At 46.1% G+C, this 27,795-nt stretch overlaps 1 protein-coding gene, 1 long non-coding RNA gene and 1 pseudogene across 5 annotated transcripts in view; 2 read left to right on the top strand and 1 right to left on the bottom strand.

Moving 5' to 3' along the window:
* The window catches only part of Hivep3 (HIVEP zinc finger 3), a 432,983-nt gene extending 429,834 nt beyond the window's left edge, over nt 1-3,149 (bottom strand). For 2 of the 4 annotated variants that reach the window (XM_042271805.2, XM_016005817.3), the window contains exon 1: nt 3,042-3,141. The gene's annotated coding sequence lies outside the window, so the exon portion shown is untranslated. Of the gene's footprint in view, nt 1-3,041 lie in introns of all 4 variants that reach the window. The other 2 variants (XM_016005814.3, XM_042271804.2) reach the window with 2 other exon arrangements.
* Nucleotides 3,150-14,435: 11,286 nt separating this feature from the next.
* On the top strand, nt 14,436-18,879 carry LOC143271692 (uncharacterized). The gene is made up of 3 exons (XR_013048883.1): nt 14,436-14,545; nt 16,555-16,689; nt 18,596-18,879. It is a non-coding gene; the product is annotated as an uncharacterized LOC143271692 (long non-coding RNA).
* A 6,078-nt stretch (nt 18,880-24,957) lies between these two features.
* LOC121827350 (serine-protein kinase ATM pseudogene) lies at nt 24,958-25,930 on the top strand (annotated as a pseudogene).
* Nucleotides 25,931-27,795: the final 1,865 nt, after the last annotated feature.

The following is a 27,795-nucleotide window of genomic DNA, read 5'->3' as shown; positions in this document are numbered from 1 at the left end:
TGTCTCAGCCTAGATCACCTCATCCTGAATTCTAGCCTTGGCTTTCTAATGTCTCCCTGGATTAGCATCCCTCCTCTGATCCCCTTTTCTTTTACACAGACAACAGATTGTCTTTCAAGAGCACAAACCACAATTTCCCATCCTATTACTGGACATGGTCAGATAGACAGATATAGATCTAGACATCTCTCTCTCTCTCTGTCTCTCTCTGTCTCTCTCTCTCTCTGTCTCTCTCTGTCTCTCTCTCTCTCTCTCTCTCTCTCTCTCTCTCTCTCTCTCTTTTATGGCACTGGAAATTGAGCTTGGTACCTCATGCATGCTAGGCAAGCACTCTGTCACTAAGCTACACTCCCAACCCTGGCCAGGAAGCCCGAGGATCCACCTGTCTGCACTCCAGCACTCCTGCCACACATCCTGTTTTTATGTGATTGCTGGGCGTCCAAACTCAGGTCTTCTTGTTTGCCCAGCAAATACTTTACCCACTAAGCCATCTCCTCAGCCCCTTAAACAACTTTTAACACATCTTCCCAAGCCTACATACCGTAATTCTGGGACCCATGGGTCTGCAGTTTAGGTCCTGTCATCATTTGACTCCTGCAAAAGATGCCAATGCCAAGGGCTCCTCACAGATGCCCCTTACACAGTACTACACATGTTATCCCAATTCTATAGAATTACCTCTCTTCTGGCTTTACCCCCCTTCTGGTTGCTGTTGTTATTACACAAGTAACAATGTAGGCCACTGAGCCTGATGGCCTGTGTTCAATGCCTAGGACCCATATGGTAGAAGGAGAGAATCTTGACCCCCCCCAATAAATAAATAAATAAATAAATAAATGTAATTTTTTAAAATTAACAATGCTTGAACAAGGTGAAGCCTCTCATCCACGGTATGGCCTTCCAGTTCTCGTCTCTCACACACATACATATCAGTCATTTCTACTGGTTCTTCTGCTGTGCCTACGGAAGAGGACACTCAGGTCTATGTGCACCAACTCATCTCTCCAGCTCCCGGGGTTAAAGACAGCTGGCTCATCTGCTTCCTTAACTGCTATCCCATTGGTGAAGAGATGGAAGGGAGGAAGATGATGTTTTGTCATCAAAATCACAGAATTCTGGTAGCAAAGTGGGCAGTGGCATAAGAGCTCCCACCACAGTGCTTGTATGACACTGTGGCGCACCCATCTCCTCCCTGTGGTGCAGAATGTAACACTGCGTGAACAGCCAGTAGAAGTCAATACCCATGGGAAAGAGGAGTCTGGAGAGGCAGGACCACGCACTCATTAAGGTCTTGAACTCCGAACTCTACCAATGTTAGAATCTGTTGTTTCATTGTCCGTCCTGAGTTAAACAACCGGGCCTCAGACTCCTTGTCTGAAATGTGGGGTGCTAGCTGAACTATGTTAGCAGGGAAATCATGGGGATTACATAAAACACCTGTAAAGCACTCAGAACAGCACCAGCTATTTTTTACTAATAAAATATGCTATAAACATCATTGCAGCTTTAATATACCCCTCTAAATATATTTTTTTAATCTTTGTTTTGACATAGGTCGGCAACACAAAGCCAAATGCTATTAGCTCAGAGTCTTGTCGAAAAAGATACCAGTATGGAACATGGAACTTCGTGACTTTTGTCCAAAAAAAAAAAAAATCAAGTTTCATAGTGGCTGACACCATTTCTGCTGGGGCAAACAGCCTCAGAAAGACCTCAGAGATCAAAACCTCTGTAACACCTACTGCACCAAATATTACAAAGAAAAAGAACTTATGCCCCCTAGCAGTAATTATCTAAGTAACGTGGGCTGCAAATCTGTTAGAGAGTTTTTGCTGTGACAATATTTCTAGTAAATTGCTGCTTCTAACACAAAGTCCTGGTGTTGCAAGGCTGGCATACTAATAGAAAGGTTATTATAGAAACACTATTAAAATGAATTAGGTATTATTAAAGATTCGGCACTACAACAGCGCCTGATTACAAAGGATTTCAAGGTCCACTGCTTAATGGGCAGATGAAAGTGCTAATTAAGCCTTTTTGAGAGGATGTCCCTAGGCGGGTCTATAAGACTACAGGTAACAAGAGGTCTTCAGACTAAAAGGGGAACCAGTCGTGCCTACCCATGTGGATACAGCCCTCCTGGGAAGACGGAGAGGCAAGAGAAAGAGCAGAGGTTTTCTGCTCAGGAAGGGTAACCTGGTAGCAGACACGGAGCCAAACTTACTTCAACCTCTGTTTTCCCCTTACCTGCGTCCTCGGCGTCCATTTCCTCCTCTGTTTATGTTTAGAAAACTAGAGAACCTTCCTTAGACCTTAGAGCCTCCACACATAGGGACAGCCTTGCACTGAGTACCTAAGCCCTCTGGAGCAACCAGAAGACGCTGGGGCTGTCCACGGCCAAAAACATCTCTCAACGCCAGTAGCTCTAAGTGGATTTCAAGGAGTTGCTAAAGGCACTGGCCATTCGTATCGGGGTCTATTTTGCTTTTCCCACCTTGTTAATTAACTAATCAGGCCTGGCAAGGCACCTCACAAACATGAGGTGTTAGGGGAAAGCTAAGTAAATTCGCCCACCGCGTCTAAATGGCAACGCTACATTACAAGGAGGGGGGCAGAGCGCTGAGAGCTGAGCTACCGCGGAGACCCGCGCCCCGCAGCAGCCTCGGACCCCGCGCGGCTCTCAGCAGGACTTCTGGACCCGAGCCACACGGGCCACCTAGGCCACGGCCGCGCTGCCCGAGGCGCATCCCCGCGGCTCAGCCGCCGGCTCCCCGCGACGCTCGGATGTCAACAAACTTTCCCGGCCCGGGGTTGCGCCGGGTCTCTGGCAACTGCCCGCCAGCGCAACGTGGGGACAGGTGTGAGACCGAAGCCCCCCCACCCCGCATCCCCGCAACCGTGCGGGCAGGCAGGGTCGGAGGGGCGCCGTGGGGGAGGGGAGGCCGTGGACCCGCCCCCTGGGCGGCGCGGCGCTGACATGACCGGAGGACGCGGACAGCGGTCCCCAGGGACGCGATGGCGCTGCAGCGCGGCGGCCTTACCTGTGCTGGGCTGAGGCGGCTCCGGAGGCCCGGCGTGCGAGCAGCAGCGGCTGCGGGCGCCGACTGACAGCCCCAGGACCCGCCTCCAGCCCGCAACCACGCCCCCTCCGCGGCCACGCCCCCCCAGTCCGCGACCGGGGTCAAGCTCGGTCCACAGCGCCGAGGGCGGGGGCGCTCGCTTTCGATTGGCCTGGGAGGCGCCGACCCCGCCCACTCCCCGCCTCCTCGCTGGGGGTTGGGAAGCCGCGCTTGCGCGGAAGCTCAGGGCAGAGCATAAACCCATGCTGGTCGTTCTGTAGCTGAGCGCTGGTTGCTGCTCATCTTCCTCAGCTGGGTTGGTTTTGAGCCCTGGACTGCGGGAGGAGCAGTGAAGGAGTCTGCGTAAAGAGACCATCCCCGACCAGAGGAGACCCTAAACGAGTCAGGCGGAGGGGCCCAGCTCCACACTGCGGATCCGCTCCTTGGCCAGCAAGTGTCCCGGTGAAGCGAGGTTAGAGTGAGGGATAGGATCCTGCCAATCAGAGTGAGAGACGCTGAAGGAAATAAGCCTTCCTCGCTCCCAGCACCTCCCCAGGCTCCCTAGCTCAGTGTGTAAACAAGGTCATGTGACTCCCTACAAAATCAATAGATACCCAGCAATTCTCTCCTAGAGAGATGTTCAAGAGAATGTCTACACTTAGACGCAGATGTTCCCAGCCAGCAGCACGTTAAAAAGAGGAGGGGAAGCGACTGAACTGTCGGTTGATGGGTGACAGATAAGCAAATTTTGGTTTGTTCATGCAATGGACTAGGATGACGTTCTGTTACATGGTACAACAACGTAGATGAACCTTAAACGCATGCCAGTCACTAAAGACTCCACTGGGTTTGGTTCTATTTGTGTGGAACATCCAGAATAGGCAAATCCATAGAGATAGGAAACAGACTAGTGTAGCTGGAGTTTTCTCCAGTCCTGTCCAGGCCCACGGATCCCACAATCGCGCAGAGTTTTCCAAGGACGGAGAAAGGGAGATTGAAAAGGGACTACTAAATGGGTAGTTTTTTCTCTTTATGGTTTGGAACTTAGACATGCCCTGTATTGAAGGCTTGGTCCCCAGCCGATGGTGCTACTTGAAAGAGATGCACCCTTCATTAGGTGGGCATTGTAGAAGGAAGCAAGGTCTCTGGGGACTTGCCCCTAAAGTGAGTGCAGGGACCTGTGATCCTCATTCTCAGTCTTCCTGCCTGTCATGATCTGAGTAGTTGTGTTCCCATGAACTCTCAGTAGTGTTGTTTGCCTCATGACAGGCCCAAACCATGAGCAAAAGAAACATTTCTGTCTTTTAAGTTGTTTATCTCAAGTGTTTTGTCAGCAGCAGAAAGGTCTTGGTTATTTTTCTATTGCTGTGATAAAGACCAAGGCAATTTATAGAAGAAAGAATATATTCAGAGGGGCAGTCCATGACCATCATGACTGAGAATAAGACAGCAGGTAGGCAAATATCTTGATCCACAAGCACCAGACAGAGAGAGCTAATTGGGAATGGCTGAGCTTTTGAAACCTCAAAGCTTGCCCCTGGTGACACACCTCCCCCAATAAGACAACACCTCTTAATCCTTCCCAAATGGTCCCACCAACTGTGAACCAAGTATTCAGCCTATGGGACCATTCTTGTTCAAACCATCACATTGACTAACAGACTATTGATAATGAGAAATGGAGCTTAATGATGTGGTTCAGAAGACATCGGCATTATGAGAGAGTTTGGGAAAGTTTCAGGGAGCAGGTATGGGGAAAGCCTAGAATGTTTTGGTCAGTGGAGCTTAATGAGAAATTCTGGTGGGAACTCAAAGAGACCAGCATGCTATCAGGGATATAGATAGTAAAGGCTGTGCTTATGAGGTTCCAGGTGCAAGTGAGGACTCTGTTGGGGACTAGACTAGAAACCATTCATGTTTTGCTCTGGCAAAGAACTTATCTGCATTTTGTCCATGTCCTTGGGCTTTGTGGAATTGACTAGTTTCTCTGATAGAAGACACTTAAGTTAGCAAAGCATTCAGGCAATGGCATGTGTATGGCTGGCTGGCTTTAGCCAGATCTGCAGTGAGAATTGAGATTAGAAAGCAGAACAGGATTTGGAAAAGCATACAGCATTTCCAGAAAAAGAGCATGTGTAACCAAAAGAGGTGCAGTTGTTGGAGAGAGAGTACCATTGAAAAGAAGCCAGGGGGCTGTAGATGGCCCAACTGGTAAAGTGTTTGGCTTGCACACACGAGGACCTAAATTCAATCCCCAGAACCCAAGTAAGAAAACCAGGCATAGTGGTGCACACTTGTAATCCCAGGACCAGAGAGGCAGAGACAAGTGGATCCATGGAGCTTACAGACCAACAAGCCTTGTCTACTTGCCAAGCTCTAGGCCAGAGGGAGGCCCTGGTCTCTAAAACAGGTATGGATAGTGCCTGGCAAATAATACTTGAGGTTCACATGGGCAGCACAGTAGAGCTGACCCCATTGACTGGAGAGCAAGTGAACCTCCCCAAGACCGTGAACATGGGAGACCTGGCCCCACACATCATCTGCCATATGGCCGCATGGGCAAGAGAGACACTCCCCCCCCCCCCACCAATACCTGAGGCAGGTGGGAGAACTGACCCTGAGGTCATAAGAGTGGGGAGCTGCTCCTGCCCCCCACTAGCTGCAACACTCAGGAGAGTGGTCTCGACACCATGCCTGGCCAACACGGTAGAGCTGGCCCTGAAGGTGTAGGCGTAGGAGAACCGACTCTGAGGATGTGAAAGTGGGAGAACTGGCCCTGTCCCTTGCTCATGGCTGAAAGGTGTTAACTAGCCAGGGCGATGCTGGAGAGCCCACCCTGGTGATGGAGACGAGAGAGAGCTGGTGGACTGACCAACTCTGCAAGTACCCAGAACCAGGGTTATCAGTTGATCCATCCCAACATCCACCCCATCTGTGATCTGCTGGAGCATGTGAAGTGACTGGTTCTGCAGACCCAAAGCTGCAGGATCTCCACAACACAGGGCAACAGCAGGACACCCAAGAGGAGTGCCAGTGAGGGCCCAGCATCTATAGTGCAGCAGAAACCAGGGGCCTCGAACCCGACCAATGACTCTTTGCAATGAATACTTGCAAGTAAAGACATATGGACAAAAGGGTTAACTGTGCGGCTCACTGTGTCACACCACAGCTTTTATAATGAGACTGATTTTTCTTTTTTTTTTAATCTTAAATTTTGTTTTATTTTATTTTATCTGTAGGGGAGGTTGCAAGGACAGAGGGTTGATAGAAGGGGACAGGGAAATAAATGGGATGGAAATGCACAGTGTGAAAGACACAAAGAATAAATAAAAAAGAAAGTTAAAAAATACTTGAGTTTGTCCTCTGGCCTGCACACACATTCCACATACAAACATGCACACACATATTCATATATGTGCATGTGCACACACACAAGAAGCCAAAGAACTAGTATAATGGTACAATCCCGTGATCCCAGCAATCAAGAAGCAGAGACAGGAAAATTGCTTCAAGTTTGAGGCCAGCCTGGTCTATACAGCAAGTCTCAGGCCAGCCAGTGTTACATGTAGAGACACTGTCTCAAAAAAAAAAAAAAATACCCTGAGGAAAGGAAAGAGAAGCCAAAGTTTTGTTTAGCATGTGAGGAGCTCTGGGTTCAAGTCCTAGTAACACACATGCAGAGAGACATATATCACACCTCATAGCCAAATACTTTGCACTGAAAAAACAGAAAATATTCTCTGAGGGCATCTCAGGAATCAGCCAGACACCATCTATCTCAGATTCAAGGGCTTTTGTTTGAGGAGAGAGCCCTAGGTCTCGCCCACTCAAGGCCACTTGGCAAACTGCTTCACAGAGTTGGGGATTCATTGCCCTGTGTTCAGCCTTCTGACCACCTACAGGCTGCTGAAGCCATAGTCCAAAGGGCCTAGATACTGCTCAAGTCGATGGCAGAAATCTGTGTCCCTATGTGAGGCTGACATAGGCACACAGAGAGCAAGAGTTTAGGAGATTGCGGGAACTTCTCCTAAATGAAACATCTGGTGTTTCTAAAGAACTCCTGTGAGGCTAAAGCAGCATGTGACAAGTCCCTGCAAGCTGCATGCTAGAGTCCCTGCAAGCTGCCCCTGAGAGGGCAAAGTGTGAAGCCATGAGAGTGAGGCTAAAATTACCATGTAGACCCCAAGAATTTAGAGATGCCAGGAAGCACCATGTCAATACAGAAATGGGGCTCTCACCTCAAAGGGAACTAGAGATAGTTTATTCTAGGGTCAAATATAAGTGACCATGGCCCAGGAGCACAGGTTCGAGCCACCCAGTTACCATATCCAAAGTGCTAAGAGTTCGATGAGGTTTTTATAGGAACAGAAGGAAAGAAAGTCATAAATCAAGACACTTACAATATGTTGGTAGGTACACCAGGTAGGCAGTTACAAGAAAATGGAGCCATCTCTGTTAGAGGTGTCAGATGCTGTCTGGTGACCTTCTTAGCTTTTGGATTAGTGGAAGCTAGCACTCTTAGTACATATCCATTTGTCATAGGATGTTAGCTCAAACACGGTTCAGTAATTCAGACAATGCTCTTCCTGACTGTGAAAAAGTTCAAGGGCACTCTGTTCATCTTTCTTCATCTAAATGGAGAATAAGCAGAACAGAGGTGTCTGTGTGAACAGGAACCTCAACTGGCCCGTATGCAAATTCTCACTGAAGAGAGCTGCCTTCTAAGCTCCCTCCTCTGTCACCAGATGCTTGACCTGGGGTAAGTTGTTGCCCTCAAACATCTCTTGTTGGTCTTCCTGATATCCATGGCTCTACTCTCCTTTCACTAGAACTGCAGAATTTATTTGAACATTCATCTTTATTCTAACCCATGCAATTTTTCTTTAATTATTTGTGTGTGTGTGTGTGTGTGTGTGTGTGTGTGTGTGTGTGTGTGAGAGAGAGAGAGAGAGAGAGAGAGAGAGAGAGAGAGAGAGAGAGAGAGGTGGGGGAAGGAAAAAGAGGAAGGGAGAGAGAGAGTGGGTTCATGGATATCATGTGTGTACAGCAGCCCTCAGAGACCAGAAAACAGTGTCAGATCCCTTGGAACTAGAGTTGCAGGCAGTTGTGAACCGCCATGTGGGTGCTGGGAATTAAAATGAACCAGTCTTCTGTAAGAACAGCAGTACTCTTAACTATGGAACCATCTCTTTAGCCCTCCCTCATATAGTTTTTTTTTAGATTTATTTATTTTTATTTTTATGCATATGAGTGTTTAACTAGATGTGTATATGTGCACCATGTGTGGCTGAAGCCCTTGAAGTTACAGACAGTTGCAAGCTGCTACGTGGGTGCTGGGAACTGAGACCATGACCCACATGATTTTGCTGTTATTCACCTCATCTCAAATTTCAGGAATTGGGTCTGACTGTCTTAAAGCCATTTAAAAACTTTTAAGATTTATTTTATTTTATGTGTATGAGTGTTTTGCCTGTATGTATTTGTGTATACCATGTGTGTGCCTGGAGAGGTCAGAAGAGGGCATCAGTTTCCCTGGAACTAGAGTTACAGTTGGTTGTGAACCACTATGTGGGTGCTAGGAATCAAACCTAGGTCTTCTATAAGAGCAATAAGTGCTCTTAACCCCAGAGCCATCTTCCCAGTCTCAATCTTAAAAAGCAATTTTTTAATTATTGCTTTTTAATTTTATAGTTTTAGGGCTTTGTTATGCTTTTTTCAGATATATATATATATATATATATATATATATATATATATATATATATATATATATATCATTGTACTTTGGATATTTGCCCCCGCCCCATTATCCTGCCTTGTCTCCCTTCTTCTCTCTTGCTCTACCCTTGAATGGTCCCTCTTATGACTTCAGGTCAGATAGATAGATAGACAGACAGATAGAAGAGGTAGATAATAAAGACATTATAGACTTGGTAGAAAGTAGATGTGTCTATCATCTATTATCTATAGATAGATAATAATCAGAGATAGATGATAGATTAGATAAACAGATAGATAGATAATAGATAGATAGATGGATGGATAGATAGATAGACAGATAGACAGATGATAGATAGATAGATAGATAGATAGATAGATAGATAGATAGATAGATAGACAGATAGATAGATAGATAGGGATAGATAGATAGATAGATAGATAGATAGATAGATAGATAGATAGATAGATAGATAGGCAGATAGATAGATAGATAGATAGATAGATAGATAGATAGATAGATAGATAGATTTGAATCTAGAGTCCACACAGACACAGCATGCAATGTTGCAGAGTTTGTCTCCCCATTGTCTTCCCTTATTGCCCCCTGACTCCTTCTAGACACTTTCTTCCCTCCACAGTCTCCTTTCTACGTTCGGATGTTGCATATACAGAAAGTATGAACATATTAACTAACGAGAGAAATGTGATACTTGGCTTTATGAGTCTGACTTAGTTCACTTAACGTCATGATCTCCAGGTCCATCCCCTTTCCTGCAAATGCCATAATTGCATCTTTCTTTATGCTAAGTTAAACTCCATAGTGTATACACACTACCTTTTCTTTATCCGCTCATCCTTGCTAGGCACCTAGTCTGGTTCTGTATCTTGTTAAAGTCATTTTATTCCTTTTCCTTGCCATGTGAGTTAGTAGAATGTCCAACAGGAAACTGAGTCAAGGCTTTGGAGCTTTTACTTGGATTCTGACCCCTTCCACTCAAACTGTTTGGCCCAAGCCATGAGATCTGAGCTCTGAACCCTACACTTAACCTGGCCAGCATCCTTTCACATCTGCGCTCCCAGCACTGGCCACCTTCAGAGACTAGAAGTGATAATGTATTAGCCAGTAACTCCAGAGCACACATTAGTTTATCAATATCAACAGGACACAGAGGAAAGAGACTGTGGATGGTTATTTAGCGGCCAACAGTCACTTAATTAAAGGGATTAAGTTCCACGGAAGCCTGAGGTTGGTATAAATTGTCTGACAAACCACACTAGTTTCTCCCTCCTGGCCCCTGGATTCCAGCCCTGCTAAAATAATGCATGTGGACATGCAGTCATCATTGGTGCCCATGTCTGAAGCATGGGGGAGGGGGGTCCTGAGAGGTGTTGTGCAGTGACACCTGGATCATGTTCTGAGGTAAGGTGGAATGACTGCTGGCTGCTTTCCTTGAAATAGAGAAACAGGAGCACAGAGCTGGTTCCTGTCCTCTGTTCTGGCCTCACATGATTCCTGGAAATGGCAGGTCCTCAGCCCAGTTTTGAGTCATTGGATGCCAAAGACGGTCTTCATGCCCTGCAACAAGTGGGACACTCAGTGCCCCTTTGCTAGAGTTGTTCGGGAGTTCGGGGTGGGGAAGATCTGGTTCCATAGGGAACAGTTTGCCCCCATATGACCCAAATGAAGAAACTTCAATGACAGACCGCTTACAGAGGCCTGGGCAGGAGAGACAAGGCCCTGAGTAACCAGCAAAGGTGTAGATCCATCCCCTCCCAGAGGAAGAAGAGATGAGCAAGACCCAGCCTCAGCCTGTGGTTGGCTGATATGAATGGAAAGTTCACCCTCACAAAAGTCCAAACGGCTGAGCCGATGGGGTCAGCTGCCCAGAAAAAGCATGAGCAGAGGAGGAAAAGATCAATACAGGAGCTGAACCTATGCGGTCAGTCCAGCCCGCTCTATATGCCTTTGGCTTCCAGCTTTGTTTTTGTTTAAGGTGAAAACCTTACCCCATGCTCAGGCAGATGCAAGCATCCCAAGCACAGTGCCATTTCAGGTGGCTGAGCTGGAACCTAAATGTCAAAGTTGGCTACCAGCAGTATTCTTTCTATAAAGCAGACATAAAGGAGTGTGTAGATAGGGAAGTATGGTGGCAATGGTTTCCAGTCACTTGCCATGAGTCCAGAGCTAATAATCATGGCTTTCCTCCTTTACCATTTTCTCTAAATTTACCTTTTTCTCTACCAAGTACCTCAGCCAGACCATTGTCCCTACACATCTGGGTGCTGGCTGAGGACATTGCAGAGATCCCTGCGAGGGCTATCCCTAGACACTGAGTTACTGATATCCGGTAGGGCCAGGAAGGTGGTGTCAGAACTCAAGGACCCCCACCTGAGACCTTCCATGCCTGAATGTCAGAGGAGAGCTGACCTGGAGGAGACTGGCTGTAGCTGCAGAAGTGACGCAGCCTCCCTCTGGTGAGCTCAGCCTTGCCTGGTACAGGACCACTTCATAGCCCACCAGCTGAGCCTCCCAGGCAACCCCTCAGAGACCTCTTTGAAGCCTGGGTAACAGTGGCAGGCAGAGCTGCCTGCCAGCCCGACTCACTCCAGGGAACTGTCCAATGAGAAACAAGTACCTGGCAGAGTTTCTTAATTGTTTGTTTGTTGTACGTGTATGACTGTTTTGCCTGTGTACATGTATGTTCACCACGTGAATGTCTGGTGCCCACAGAGGTCAGAAGAGGTTATTGGATCCCTTGGAGTTGGTGGTATGGAAGATAGAAGCCACCATATAAGTGCTGGAATCAAACCTGGATCCTCCCCAGGAGCAACAAGTAGTCTTAAATGCTGAGCCATCTCTCCAGCCCACACCTACAGCTTCTTTAAGCTATTGTACTCCGGGGTCTCTGCAATGTCCTGTCACCCTGGCTAATATTACTGTCTTGGCTGCTGGTACAGCCCCCAACCTGTGTTCTTTCTAGTTAAGCTGTTGGGAGGCCGCAGGGAAAGGAAGGTCCTATGGTGCACCTGCTCACTGCCTGAGCCTCAGAAGACCAGGTACGTCCTCAGTGTCCTCCCTCCATGCTGGAAGACAGAATGGAGAAGGCAGGGCATGCAGAGGCCAGTGGTACAGCCTGAACGTGTTTTGATGTTGTTCCCATCCATCCTGACCTACCGCCATTCTGGTAAAACTCACTTGGAATTTCCCACAAGCCACCTCCTGCTCTGTGATTAATCAGACCCCCAGTTAGTCGTCTGTCCAGGGATTCTTTTGGAAGGGAGGGTGGTTGCACATGTGTGTTGGGCTGGAGGACAGACAACCTTGGGTGCCATCCCTCAGGTGCCATCTGCCTTTTCTCTCACTGGCTAACAAGCCCTGAGGGATCAGCCCCTCTCCACCTCCTCGGGGCCAGGAGTGCACACTACAATGTTTCTTAACTTGAGTTCTGGGGATCTAACCGGGTTCCTCATGTTTGCAAGGCAAGCACTTTACTGACTGAGTCATTCCCTTCCCTGTCTGGGGATTTCCTTAGTCTCCTGTTGGCTTCACCGCCTCCCCTCCCACCTGTGAGCCTCAGGGAAGGGCCTAGGAACTGACCTTTGCTGTGTGAGATGCCAAATGGAGAAGAGACGGGTGAGGGAGGGGACACAATGGTAAGGCAGTTTCGTGTCCTGTTGCATTTGTGTGACATTTCTAGAACAGGCCGATCTATAGAGACAGAATGCAGAAGATTTGCTTCCAGGAGCTCCAGCAGCAAGCAAGTGCTTTGGGGCGCAGGTTTTGTTTTAGGGTGACAGAAGCATTCTGGAATGGCACAGTGGCAATGGTCACAAGACACAGTGAGTCTACTAAGTGGCACTGAATAACACACTCTAAAATGGCCAGAATGGTGACTTTTATGTAACGTGGCCTTTATCACAAGAAAACAATAGTAAGCATATAGAAGACACTCGGGGTCTTCAGGGATGCCCTGCTAGTGACAGAGATGAACAGAAGGGGGAAATCTTTTGACCCCGTGGTCTCGCTCAGTCCATCTTCTCTCCTCTCTCAGGGAATGAAGAAAGCAGGCAGAGCACAGGTGCAGACTCCAGGAAGGTGTGAAGGCTGGGCAGTTGGCCATAGGCCAATTCAGAACTTTCCTGCTGGCCATAAACCTTTCTCACTTTTTTTTAATTACCCAGCATTCAAACACTGTCCTATCTAGAGAGGACACAAAGGGACAGATTCTCCTCTGTAGTTCTTGGTTGTTCTTGGGTACCTTATCTCTACATCCCACCATCACCTCCACTCCCCTCACCCTGGCTCTTAGGTGTCTGACCCAGCTCAGCTCCTGGGATACTTGTGCTGAAGCTCTGAACCAATAAGAGTGAAGCAAAGATGCAGGGGATGGACAGCGCTCAGAGCAGCCAAGCCACCAAGGGTCAGAGCCCAGTGGCAGCAGCTTTGTGCATGTCTGGAGAGCAGCTTCCCCCACCCTCCCCCCCTCCCCCGCAGTGTCCTCACGACTGTCTCACCTTGGCTGGGATTTCCCAAGCCTGGTTCACCTGCTCCCCATGCTTTCCCAGCTGCCTGGTAACCTTCTTTTGAATTCTTGATGGCTCAGATCCACCCAAGCTCTTTCTGTTGGTTGTAGGTAGGAGCCCGCTGCATGGACACAGCCTCCCCACCTCCCTTCAAAGAAGAAAACAAGGTGCATAGCAATGAAATGCCTGTGGCTCCTCACAGGCCCAACATGCTGTCTACCTCAATGCCTGTGCGTGTGGATATAACTCTGTACATTACAGATGTGGATATAAAATATATCACCAGGCACTCTGTTACAGTAACTATGGTGATGAGCAGGCAGAATGCTGCCCTAGCAATTAGAGGCCAGGCCACGGATAGCTGGGCAACCTTGAGCAAGTCAGTTCCTTCTCTATTCAGACCAAGATGAATTGTAAGCTCTTTCCCAGTGCTCAAGATTCTGTGATTCAAGAAATGAAAAATCACACTAATATATATTAGCAACATGCCTATGGAAACACGCCATCCTTTCTCAAAGAGACTCTGCCTGACCCAGAGTCGTACAACTAAGACAGCTTCAGTTTTCAATCTTCAGCTATTAAACAGTGCACAGCCTTGTAATAAGCAGGAACAGTTACCACCTGCCACATCTCTCCTGAGGCCTACCATCTTTGATAGGCTAATAAGAGGTTGCATTAGTTGGTGCTTGCTGTATGCAACTGTTCTAGGAATTTTGCATAGAGTACCTCACTGATCCTTATACCAACCTCATGAAGTCAAGGGTGTTATCTCATTTCTCAGATGAAGAAGCCAAGGCACAGAAAACTGATTTCCCAAATGTTACATAACTAGTACGTGATAGGATGTATTTCAACTCACACTATCTGGCTCCAGAATCCAACCATTCTGTGTGTGTGTGTGTGTGTGTGTGTGTGTGTGTGTGTGTGTGTGTGTGTGGTGTGTGTGTTGTGTGTGTGTTTTCCATACCATTTAGGTTTGTATACTCACAGTATCTATGCTTCTAATGATTCCATATCCTACCCTACTTAAGCTGGAAAATAGTAATCTCAGTGTTCTGTTGGCTTTACAGATGAGGAGGAGGTGAAAGGCAGTCTTTTAGTCCAGTACATTCTATGATCATGAGGGTAATTCCTGTGTAGAGACTGTGGAATCCTGGTGAGAGCGGGAGTGGGAAAGCTTCTAGAATAGAAGCTCTGTTTGCCTCCACAGAGGCACATGGAATCTGACTCAACCTGGGAAGGTGAGTGTCTTAGTTGGGGTTTCTATTGCTGTGAAGAGACACCATGATCAGGGCAACTCTTATGAAGGAAAACATTTAATTGGGGCTGACTTACATTCAGAGGTTTAGTCTATTGTCATCATGGCAGGAAGCATGGCAACACTCAGTCAGGCATGGTGCTGGAGAGGTAACTAAGAGTTCTATATCCAGATCTGAAGGCAGCAGGAAGAGAACAAGAGACACTGGGCCTGGCTTGAGCATTTAAACCTCAAAAGCCCACCCCCAGTGACACACTTCCTCCAGCAAGGCCATACTTACCCCAACAATGACACACCTTATAGTACCATTCCCTACTGACCAAGCATTTAAATATATGAGCCTATGGGGGCCAATTTTATTCTAATCACATTGAGCATGCAACCTTTTTCATACTTGTGGGGGAAGTGCCAGGGAATCCCAACACTTGTTCCAGGGGCTGGTCTCACCATCTAATGACATCCTGTCTCCAACAAGTCCTGACCTAGGTCATCTGCCAGTCCTTACCCTGATTCTGAGCTGGAGAAGCAGAGGTTGAGGAAAGTCCATCACCATTTCCTCTGGAGCAATCCTGCATGGCCTGGCTGTGGGGCCCTGGGAGACAAACCATCACTATGACTTCTGAGCAGTCCTGGGACTTCACTTGCTAAGCAACTATGAAGAGCAGCTGTTTTCAGCTGAGCTATGGGAGCAGGAAGGACTGGGGGGTGAGTGGGCTGTGGGCATTGGGCAAGGTTTTCCAGCTGGTAAGGGGGATGTCACCTCAGGAGCATCTAAAAATATAAAGTTCCCAAGCTAAGTATGGTGCATACCTGTGATCCCAGAATTCCAGAGGAGGCTGGAGCAGGAGGATTGTAAGTTTGAGGCCATTCTGGAATAAATAGCTAGACACTGCTTCAAAAACAAAAACAAAAATCCCTCTGGCTGGATCTTAGTACCTATGTAAGCTGTGGGACTGGAGAAGTGAATGGATTGATTGATAGCCAAATAGACCTCACCGTCCTTATCCTTCTCCAAGTCACCCCTGCCCAACTTCCCATCCTAGGTACATGTATTCATTCAGAACCATTATAATTGGTTATCTCTGTAGCTACTTGGGACACTAGAGTTCCATGATTCATTGATTATTGTATCTCTCAATTCAATGTTTTTAATTTTTAAAAATATTTTGTATGTATAGATGTGCTGCCTACATGTATGTCTGTGCACTGTGTGCATGCCTGGTGCCCAGGAGGCCTGAAGAGGGTGTTATATTCCCTGTGGCTGGAGTTACTGACAGTTTTGAGCTGCCATGTAGGTGCAGGGAACTGAACCCAAGTCCTCTGGAAGAACAGCCAGTGCTCTTAACCACTGAACCATCCCTCTAGTTCCTCAACATTTTTTAAGCTTTTTATTTATAGTGTGTGCATATGTGTCCATCTACAGGCACATACATGCCATGGTGCACCTGAGGAGGTCAGAGAAAAGTCTTCGTGTCCATCCTCACCTTCTACCCTGTTTGAAACAGGATCTTGTGGTGTTCACCACTGCTTAAGTCAGCCCTGGATGGTCTAAGCAATCAAGATCCTCTTGTCTCAGACTCCCACCTCACTGTAGGACTACTAAAATATCCACTTTATGTGAGTTCTAAGGATCCAAACTCAGGTCCTCATGCTTACACTTTACCCACAGAACCATTTCCCCAGGCCCTCAATCCAACATGCCCCAAGTGTGCCTGTTCTGTGCTGAGCACTGATGATAGAAGAGACTACATGGGGTGCACTCAGTCCTGACCCCAGATGCCCAGGGAGTGTTCCAATGACCTGAGGACTGACATGCAGGGGAGCCTCTTAGGAATGGAATATCCTCCAGGGACACTTTAGCTTTCCTCTTCAGAATAAATGATTCATTCTCTTTATCCATCGGGCTCCTATTTCCTGGTGATCATGCATCACCGTGTAACAGAACTCAAACATATTCTAAGCCTCTCCCATCTACCTGCCTTCTCATTTCAGATGCAAAGCGCATCCTCCTCAGGCCACCCAGCAGCCCAGATCCTGCCTGCTCACAGCTCTCTGACGATGCCCATCTTAATGAGGAACTTGGTGCAGGCACCAGATCTAGAACATTAATATTCATGCTTAGTCTGTGTAAGAACCTTTATTTCCATCTTTTGTTGGGACGAGGGTGTCTTCAAATGGCCAGAAATTCCCAATTCCGGTTTATTCCAGCCAGGCCTCTATTTCAGAGTATTTTCTTTTTGGCCCCATTACTTCATCAGGGTTGGCAAGGAAACTTCGTTCTGTTCCTGTCCAAGTGTTAAATGGGTGCCCATACGTCTCTTTGCCACGTTGGTATCATTAATTTCATTGCAAATAGGATTTTTCTTTTTCTCCTCTCTGCATGCAAATGTGGTCCCCTTTCAGTGTTTGCATAATAGCTGTAATTCTTTCGTTTGTACAAAAGGACATGCATTATTTTGGCAGATAGATAGAGCTTTGATGGAGAGATTATTACATTTCCAAAAGCAGGAGAATAAATCAGAATTTAGCCAGAGACGCTGACTAAACTCCCACTCCCAGCACCACTGATCACAAGCCAAGTGTCTTTTCTTCCAAAACAGCAAATCTCACAGGACAGTCGGGCCTCACTGGCGCCTCTCCACTCTCTGCCTTTGGCCTTGCTCTGGAACTACATCACCTGGGCTCACACTCTGCCACGGGCTAGCCAATGGGATGTGCAGGTGTGAGCATGGAAAAAGGGAACAGAGGGGCTGCGATATGCATTCTCTGGTTTCCTTCCAACCTTGCCTGAGGCAGGAAGTGACCGCTCTTCTCCCAGGTCAAGCTCAGTCTCTTAGACCCCCTTCCATCACTCCAAATCCCACTAGTGACTCCCTTCCTTCTTGTTGCTCAGGCCGGATGCTGAAGGCACCACTGGCCCTTGCCTAACTACAGAGCGTGTCAACAGTCCCCATGTTCATGACCTCTGACTGCCTGCTCTTTCCTTCCAGGACACTGGGAGGAACACCATAACCCCAGCACTTCATAGAGCTCACTGGGTCCCCCCATCCCCCAACTGTACCTCCCGATCCATTGCACCGGTAAAACAATGAGGAAGCCCCAAACCAAGAGACGCCTGCCCACTCCGCTAGGACCTTAGAAAGCCCACCAGGCAGAAAATGCCTGTCTTGCCTCACTGCAATTAAGTCGATGCCAGACACCTGGTGGTCTTCTCAGCCCATCACCGGCTCATCTGCTTCTGGTCACAGTGTCCTGAGTTCCCTTGAGAATCCACCTCTTGACTTCTCTTGGTACAGATGGACTGGGTAAGGGTGCTCCCACCCTCAGCTCAGAGGAGTTACACACACACACACAGAGAGAGAGAGAGAGAGAGAGAGAGAGAGAGAGAGAGAGAGAGAGAGAGAGAGAGAGAGAGAGAGAGAGAGAGAGACACGCTTCTCAGAACACTACTCCTCTCAGGCCTCAGGGATGGGCATGGGACCTAAGCCAGGCTGATGAAAATTAATTGGATAAAATTCTGGAACCTTGGCTAAATAACCCTGGGAACTAAATAATCACTGAAAAAGCAGAGCCCAGAAAAGAAAAGAGGAAAACTGGGATCTGCACACACTGTGGGAACCCTGGATGGAACTGGGCATGGCTTCTGCAATCACACAAGAAAATGAGCCCCAGAGTTTCTGTTTGTCGTTTGTCTTGATTAAGCTGGGGTTCCATCCCCAAATAAATTCTACCAAGCGTACTGACATGGGCTATCGCATATCAGGTAAGGGGGAGAGGGGAGGAAAAGCGGATTCGGGACCGCCAGAGCATCTGTTGTGTGCTCCAGAGCAGCGCCCATGCAAATGTAGGTTAAGTTATTTGATTCTCAAAATAACTTCGCACAGCTTCTGTTGGGGAACTTGCCGAGCACTGCAGAATAAGCGAGTGGCGGGGTTAAGTCCATCCAAGCCATCCAAGGACGGCGGCGGCTCTCGGTGCTGCGCAGCCGCTCCACCCAGATGAGCTAGCTGTCTTTGTCATCGCTCCTTCCCAGGGACCCACATGAGCGTCTTTGGGACACCCACTGCCGATCTGGACCACAGCAATAGGAGTTTTCCGAACACAGACCAGAAAACAGTCTGTAAGCAGGGAGCGCCATCAAACAGGAGCAGAGAGCATGCTGGGAGGACACATACTCCAGTGGGAGGTTCTGGATGGGTCCAGACTTCCATCCCTGGAGAATAGAACCCAGGGCCTAAGCATCCACGAGAGAACAGAAGACGGCCAAGTCAAACACCAGTCTGCACATTTACAAACAAATAAAGTTCTCCGACCTTCCTGGGTTCTGTCCTTGGCTCCCTTCTTGATATTCTCTTGACATTCTTCCTTGGCAATTAACAAGGCCAGAAAGCTGATAACTCCCCGTTTCCCACTTAACCACGGAGCTTGGCAAAGTCCCTCTAAACCTTCAGGGCTGACAGGAGAGGGCTGGTCAGCCTCCCAGCCTTCCCAGATGGGTTCATCAGTTCTTTGATGGAGTTCACCTTGAAAGCCCGAGCAATAGCAAGCTGCTAACCATGGCAGCCAGTGTTTACAGTGAAGTAAAAGTCTGTGAAGAGGTCCTTAATGCCACAGCAATGTCTAGGTTCCTACAGCCCCACACAACATTCTGACATTGACCCTTCTCCTGAATGTGGGAAGAATCCAGTCCTAGGAGACACGACCCTTCCTCTCCCTTCAGCAGAACTCTCCCTGGCCTCTCCTCCCCCTCTTGCTGACTCTCTTGGGAACAAGAGAGGAATTGCCACACCTGCACCTTGCTGGTTTGGGCACACTTCCTCGCCACACTTGCTAAGCCCCGCCCCCACGTCAATGTGCCTGTCATGTCAAATACACAAAGCTTGAGTGTGCTATATTTAAAAGCAAGTTAAATAAGGCACCTTTCAAAACTGAATCCCTGGGCTTTTGGTTTTATGAGTCCAAGGGGCCAAACAGGTTAGCTTAAATCATTTAACTAGGCCACTTGAGTCACGGAGCCCTGGTCTAACAGGACAGTATTTATAGGAATCACGTCACCCCAAAGTTCTCAGGTTGACATCATCCTTCAGTTTGTCAGGACATTTTTGAAACTTGGGAGTGAAGAAGGAAACTGTCTCTTCATTAGTGGAAAGTGCTGGGGGAAAAAATGGGAAAGTAAATAATGTGGAGGTGAGAATATTTCCATGGTGCGAAAGGCAGGAACTTCATATTCTCTCTTAGTCAGATTTTTGATTCATAGCTATGGAAAAATCTGTAGGTGCTATTTTGACCACCAGGAGCTAAGGCAAATTTGATTAAAATTATTAGTCTGGAAAACCCAACCTGAGTTTGATTCCTTCCTGTGGTCTACTATAGCTGTGTGTGGCTGAGAGTGCTGTGACTTTCATTGCCTGGACAACACGTGACATCTGGGAAAGAGCAAGGCTGCTTTGTTGTTCTGTTTTGTTTTCAAATGGACTTTCTGTCTGGGTCAGAACCCCACGGTTTGGCTGTTTGATTTCCCAAAGCTAATGACATCTAAAAGCATGATTGAACCATAATGATAGCTGTGGCGAACACGTATCACTCTTCCTGTGTGCCAGGTGCTGTGTGTAGGCACCTTAGACACGGGGCATCGTTAATATGAAACGGGTCTTGGAAGGTTGTGTGGCTTGCCATGAGTAGTCATCAAAGGGAGCCGGGATGCCGGGCCAGGACCGGGTGGCTCCCAGGGGTCCCCAAGCTGCTTGGCCACTGTGTGGGATGCTGGCTGCGTTCTGGTGGCAAACAGGTTGCACTCTGGCTGAACCTAGCTCAGCATTAGAATCCTAGTGTCCTTCAGGCCCCTGGGCTGAGGGAAACACCAAGCTCTTTGAGGAGCCCAGAAGGACTCACTGAAAAGAGCCTCTTACGATTGCTTTAACGATACAGATGCTGTAATGTCTTTCTGTAATAAATGGCAGCTAAATTATTTTAATAAATAGACTACTTTAAGCATGTAGCTGGTGTGAGCTAAAGGTATGAACTATCAGCATGAAAATCTTTACAGAGACACAGACTTCCAGTCCAGGTGAAGTACTGGAGAACGCTTTCATCTGCCCCCTTCACTCCAGACACATGGCGCTGGCTGATAAAACAAAGAAAAGGAAGCAGAAAGATCGACATCCCCACTGGCGAGAGCAAAAATGAATTAGAATGGTGAACAGGTCTGAGGCCACCAGACTGACGTGTTCCGGGCCACAAGCACCTAGTGGCAGCTTCTGCCTTGGCTCCTGCGTGTAATGAGAACATAGCATGCTTTGGGCGCAAGAGTGGATCAGAGGCAGGCTTGCTGCTCAAAGCCAGGGGTGGGAATGGGTCTCTCCTTGCTACAGTCAGACCTCTACCAGGATACAGAGCCCCAAGAGCAGCCACCTGATGTCTGACAAGCCCACTGCTAGCCCCGGGGTCACCACAGAGCCAACCCCACCTGGAACTATCCTAGAGACAGACCCTCTAGATCTAGAGAGCAAATGCTCCAAAGTTCTAGACAAACAGGGTGAGACCAGAAAGCCAAATGCACACATGTATATGTACATGAGCACACACCATACAGTCACACTGTATTTTCCAAACTATAGCCGTACACTTCAAGAAACTTCATATTAAAGAGCACAGTCTAGGAAGTCATCAAAATCACTGACTGAAACATGAAACACTCATTGATAAAATTAATTTTGTAAAACGGGCTACGACAACTTTATCTAAAACGTTCCCAGGAGTTGCTTCCATTGATTGTGACTAGAAGTAACACAACACAAAGCAGGCATGAGTGGAGCAATACCAGGTGGGCTTTAAGGGGAGAAGGAACAAACATATATTGTGACTAAAAAAAAATTCACTTTCAAAACTGAATCTCAAACAAATAAGGCGAGTCCTAGTTGTCTTTCAAAGAGGATGGCAGTCAACTGATAAACAGCTGTGAAGTCCCATCCCATCCCCACCCCACCCCCATCCCCCGTCGTCCCCCCCCCAGCCTGGAGCTGAGTGGTAAAGGGGTTTTAGGAGGGTCATTAACAGATAAGGGAGCTAAACTAAGAAACTCTGACACATATCTGGCTGGTGTTCCAAAAGACGAGGCTGGAGAAGATGATGGACAATGGATATCAGAAGAGAGGAGAGCTGAGAATTTTGGAGCTGGACCTGGTGACTGTAGTCACAGCACTTGGGATGCTGAGGCAGGAGGATCACAAGGTCAAAGCCAGCCTACAAACTGAGAGCCTGCCTCAAACAAACCAACCAGAGCTGAGAATTTGTTGTTGTTGTTGTTGTTGTTGTTGTTGTTGTTGTTACTTAATGTGCAGTGCTCTGATAGCCTGTGAACTTAAGCATCATTCCATCCTGGGATGGCCGGCTGTGTGTATTTTGTCTATAAACTGGTATAAGAATTTAAGTCTCTTAGGTAGCATGTTATTAATTTTTAGGATTTTTTTTAATATTAAGGCTATTGATGCTATGCCTATTTTGTGTACCTACTCTGTGTGTGTGTGTGTGTGTGTGTGTGTGTGTGTGTGTGTATGTACATGAGTGTCTGTCTGTCTGTCTGTCTGTGTGCTCATGGCATGCATGGAGGTCAGAAGACAACTGTGGGAGTCAGTCCTCTCCTCCCACCATGTGGGTCCCAGGGATTGAACTCGGGTTGTCAGGCTTGGCGACAGGCACCTTTACCCACTGAGCCATCTTGCCAGCCCAGAACTGAGAGTTTTCACAGATGTAGGTGGCAGACATCCTCTGATGGAAAGAACTCTCAGTGGACAGACACAGCACATTGTAGTCACAGTGCAGGTCACTGGTGGTAAGAAGAAAATCCAAAAGCCACCATGAGAAAAGGCAAAAACAAAAGAAGCCAGAAGGGTCCCGATGAGCTTCTTGTCAGTGGCAACTATGGCCAGAAGACGATGTAGTGATATCTTTAATTTAGGTGGCATTTCAAGCCAGGCCTGGAGGCTCACGCCTATAATCCAAAAACTCAAGATGCTGAGGCAAGAGAATTGCTTTGAGTTCAAGGCTGACCAGTATACGGTTCAACTATATGCTGACTTCTAGACCAACCTTGGATACAGAGAGACCCTTCCAAAAAAAGAAAGAAAGAAAAAGAAAGAAAGAAAGAAAGAAAGAAAGAAAGAAAGAAAGAAAGAAAGAAAGAAAGAAAGAAAGAAAGAAAGAAAGATAGAAAGGGAAATGGAAGGGACTGGAAAAGAAAAGAAATAATATCTACCTTGGTTACTGTTTAAGGGTAAGGGGGGTCCCTCTCCTTGGCTGTCTGAGGACCCACCATCATCATGAATGCATAGAAAGAATGCTCACCAAGAAATTCACAACCATCCTTCAAAGGAAACATATGACAAGCCCTGCCCTTCACCTTACCCAAGACAGGAAATTTAGAAGGAAGTAGACAGGATGTCAGAGACCACACCAGACATCATCTTTGTGTTTGGATTCATAACTGTTTGATGGTGACAAGAAAGATGGCTTTGGCATGATTCATGGTTCCTTGGGTTTGCAAAGAAAAATGAGCCCAAGCACAGACTCACAAGCTATGGCCTGTATGAGAAGAAAGGAGCTCAGGGAAACAGTGAGAGGAGGGATGCACAGAATGAAGAGGCCATGGGCATGCCAAGGCCATCACCAGGCTTGCCAGCAGGACTGGATTCTCTGCAATGACTTGGCCTGTGGTGACTGTGTAAAGTTTTCAGGAAAGTACTAAGAAGTATGGAAACTCTGAAGGTGGGCCATCAGGGTGGCTCATGGGGTAAAGGGACTAGCTGCCCCACAGTGCCAGCCTAGGGACATCAATCCACAGAACCCACATACAAATGGAAGGAGAGAACCAACTCCACAAAGTTGTCCTCTGACCTCCACAGGAACACATCACAGAGAAAGAGAGATAGACAGAGACAGACAGAGAGACAGAGTAATGAGAGACAAAGAGATATAATTTGAAAAAGAAAAAGGAAGATTTTTTTATAAGTGTGAAGATGAAATGAACTCCGGGCAAATGGATCCACATTGACACAATTAGTAAAGGTTTCACTTCATAGAAAAAAAATGAAGCCACAGCAAAGGCGGAGACAGAAGAAACAATAAAACAACCATTAAAATTAGTCAAGTATGTTTGTAAGTTTAAATACTGATTGAGCATGACAAAATCCTATGTTTAGAAGGACCAAAATGGTAAATAACAACATGTTAGTTAAAATGCATTTAATTCAAATCAGAAGTGTTAAAACTGCAACCTAAACACTGAAGGGATAGATTAGCAACCAACAGAGAATAATTTTTAAAATAATATACTAATTTAATGAAAAATCTAAAAGATGTGGTAGAAAAACAGAAGGAAAATGTCAAAAGAAAAGAGAAAATGCAAAAGAAATAAAAGTTTATCACAATAATTGTAATGGAACTAAATGTATCCATTGCAAAAGATGTGGTAGCATATTGGATTGAGTTTTAAATCCATTTACTTGTTAAAGATATAATATACTGAAAACAGATCCGGACAGAAAGATAGGAAAGTTCTAACCAGAGTCCTGGGAGACAGTGCAGCAGGCAAAAGCACTCGCCACCAAGCCCAAGGACTGAGTGTGAGCCCCTGAACCCACATGAAAAGCGAGACAAGGTGGTGCACATCTGTAACCTCAGCACTTCTAAGGCAAGATGGGAGGGGGAGGCTGGAGAATCAGCAGGATACAGGAGCCTACAAGGCAGGTGGACCAGAGTCCACCAGGCAGCTGCAGAAGGCAGAGAGACCTCAGCAATACAGGCAGCAAGAAATGACTCCTGAAAGTTGTCTATTCACCTCCACATGCATACCACCACATGAGCTCCTGCGCGCGCGCGCACACACACACACACACACACACACACACACACACACACACACACACACACACACACACACACACACACACCACAAAGATAGATGATGGATGGATGGATGGATGGATGGATGGATGGATGGATGGATAGATAGATAGATAGATAATAAATATTTAGAAAACACAATCTCTAGCCAAATAAATTTAGTGAAGTGATGTTAATTTCATACAATAGCTAAGGAGAATCAAAAGACCTGACATAACAATGGTATCTACCAGGAAGATATAAAAATATGAATTTTTATCTCCTTTTAAAATATGGCTTTAAAATCTATAAATACACAAAATTATATAGAAAGCTGGAAAATCTATAAGCAAAGTTTAAGATATTTATAAACATTTCTATCAGAAACTGACAGGTTAAAAAGGTAAAAAAAGGCGGAGTGTGTGGAGTGGGGGGGGGGGGGCGAATGTTTTGAGTTGGCGAGCGCGTGACCCGCGGCGCGCACGCGCACGCGCACGCGCCGTGCCGGGACTCAAACTTGGGGACCCACGCTGGAGCGACGTGCTGCTTTTGAACCGGAAGCGGGAGGGCGTGCGTGGAAAAGCTGCAGAGTGATCCGTGGACGCGGGAAAAGGCGGTTTGTAGACAAGATGCAGCGACGGTGAGGATGTATGTTCTGAAGTCTTAAACCATGAGTCTAGCACTTAATGATTTGCTCATTTGCTGCCGGCAATTAGAACATGATAGAGCTACAGAACGAAGGAAAGAAGTGGAGAAATTCAAGCGTCTGATTCAGGATCCTGAAACAGTCCAACACCTAGATAGGCATTCAGATTCCAAACAGGGGAACTATCTGAATTGGGATGCTGTTTTCAGGTTTTTGCAGAATTATATTAAAAAAGAAACAAAATGTCTGAGAACCGCAAAATCAAATGTATCAGCCTCCACACAGACCTCCAGACAGAAAAAGATGCAAGAGATCAGCAGTTTGGTCAGATACTTCATCAAATGTGCAAATAAGAGTAAGCAACATTATGTATTACACACACACATGCTTCAGGAGTTACTATAGCATAAACTTGATCTTAATACAGTAGCATAAAAATTAAGTACTGACTGAAATTCCTGGCAAATATACTGACTTAGTACTATTGGTTCAGAATTTGGGGGAATTTAGCATAAAATGGTAAGCTTGAAAATTATTGCTTCAATTCCCCCATGTCTTTAGACAGTGGCAGTAAGTATCACCTTAAGGATTCACCTTAAGGATTTACAAAACATTTTGAAGCTGAACCATTTTAAAGGTATAAAAGCTTGTTAGGCCAATGTCATGGCTTGGCAGATAAAAGACACTTTGACCTGAGTTTGAGCTCCGAAACCTATGTGATGAAGAAAACCAACTCCTTCAAGTTGTCCTCTGATCTCCACACATGTACATGACGTGGATGTTACAGTACACGTGTGAGCATGTGGACACACACGAAGTTAATAAATGAAAAATGTAAAAGACAAAAAAAAAAAAAGGTAAAAAAAATAGTGTATTTAGAGTAAATCTGAAGAACAAAATTTAAAACTGTGATATAATATAGATTTTTTTAAAGTTTTAAATGCAGACCCTTTATAAAATGCATCTTTACATTTAATATAAACATATTCTATGCTAAAATGCAGCATAAACATTTATGCATGTATGTGCATACAGGTAGAACACAGGTAGGTTGGCTAATAGCTAGAAAGACATAAGACTATTTAATAAACAAGGACTACTTTTAATAAGAGTAATGCATTCTGATACTATTATCTTATTCCAGTTTTTAAAAATCACTATTACTTATTACATTATTATTTTTATTTTATTATATTATTTTATTTATATTATTATATATTATATATTTTATTTATATTATTTTATTATTTTATTATATTATTATTTTTAAAAATCACTTTTACAACACAATGATGAATTGTGACCTATAGTTTCCAAACATGTTGCAAATATTACCAACCCACCATCCAACAGTTGAAAGTTATACATTCTCAGGGCCAGAGAGATGGCTTGGGATTAAGAGTTCTTGCTGTTCTTTCAGAGGACTGGGATTCAGTTCCCAGCACCCACATGGAGTCTCACAATTGCCTGAATTCCCTCTCTAGGGAGAGATATCACCTTCTTCTTCCCTCTTCCGGTACCTACACCCGTATGTGCACAGACACAGACACATACATATAAATACAAATAAATTTCAAAATTATCTGTGAAAAGTTATACCTTCCCTCCAATCTAAAGTAAGTGTCATATCCAGTGGTAAAACCCACAGAAACTTTCCTAGTAAAGCCAGGGTGTTGCCGGCAATGGTTAAATGTAACAAATGTCAGCTAATGGATTTTCTCTATAAACAGTCTCAGAGAGCTTACAAACTTGCAGTAGTAAGGGGGGGGACCAACGGAGGTTTGGAGCAGAACGCTAGGCATCCGCGGTTTTCCTCCACACTGATCACAGTCAGTTAGAGCATGGCACAGAAAACACCATTGGTTACAGTGACTAAAGCGCAAAGCAGAAGGTGGGCACAGCCTCCGAGGAGAGCATTGCCAGACACTCAGAGAGGTGGAAAGGGAGACTGGGACAAATGGAGAGATGGAGCATGCTCAGGAGTGATGGAAAGTTACATGATGAGGCCAGGGCCCCTCTCCAAGGCGATCTTGGATGCAGCCCCAAATCCCAATGGGAAAACCAATCCTGAAACGCATTTTGAAAAAGCAGAGAGATGTAAATGAGAAGTTGTTCTGAAGAAACAAGTCAGCGAACTTGCTTACCAGAAAGCTGTTCGTCATAATCAATTAAGACAGTGTGGAATTGGGTCAGAGATGGGCAAGTGTGTTATCAGAGTGGAAGAGAGTTATGGAGACGTTGATAGGAATCATGCAGAGAGGAGAGCTACTTCTTAATGCCCTGACATATTCAAGAGGAAAACTCACAATGCAGTCCTTCACTCATGCTGTTCAATCCTCACATAAAGACTTAATATAAAATCAAAACTTCATAATGTCATACAAGAAATAGAAGAAAAATGAATGCCTGCTAATAAAAAGTTGTCAAACGGGAATGTGGGCCACCAAAGTTAGAATTACACATTATATGCATCATCACACAGTGCTCCATAAATATGTGTGATTAAAATAATAGTTTTAGAAAACAGTCAAAGACTTTGGGAGAGAAATTTGGCTTCATCTAGAACAGTGTGTCTCAACTTACTGGTTGTGACCATCCGAAAACATGTATTTCTGATGATCTTAGGAACCATCAACCATAAACTTATTTTTGTGGCCATTACATAACTACAATTTTGCTCCTGAGCAGTGTCTCAGTTCCTAAGACCA

Source organism: Peromyscus maniculatus, chromosome 2 (assembly GCF_049852395.1).
Source record: "Peromyscus maniculatus bairdii isolate BWxNUB_F1_BW_parent chromosome 2, HU_Pman_BW_mat_3.1, whole genome shotgun sequence".
Lineage (NCBI taxonomy): Eukaryota > Metazoa > Chordata > Mammalia > Rodentia > Cricetidae > Peromyscus > Peromyscus maniculatus.
Note: the sequence above shows the minus strand (reverse complement) of the source record. Positions and strands in the feature narration are given on the sequence as shown.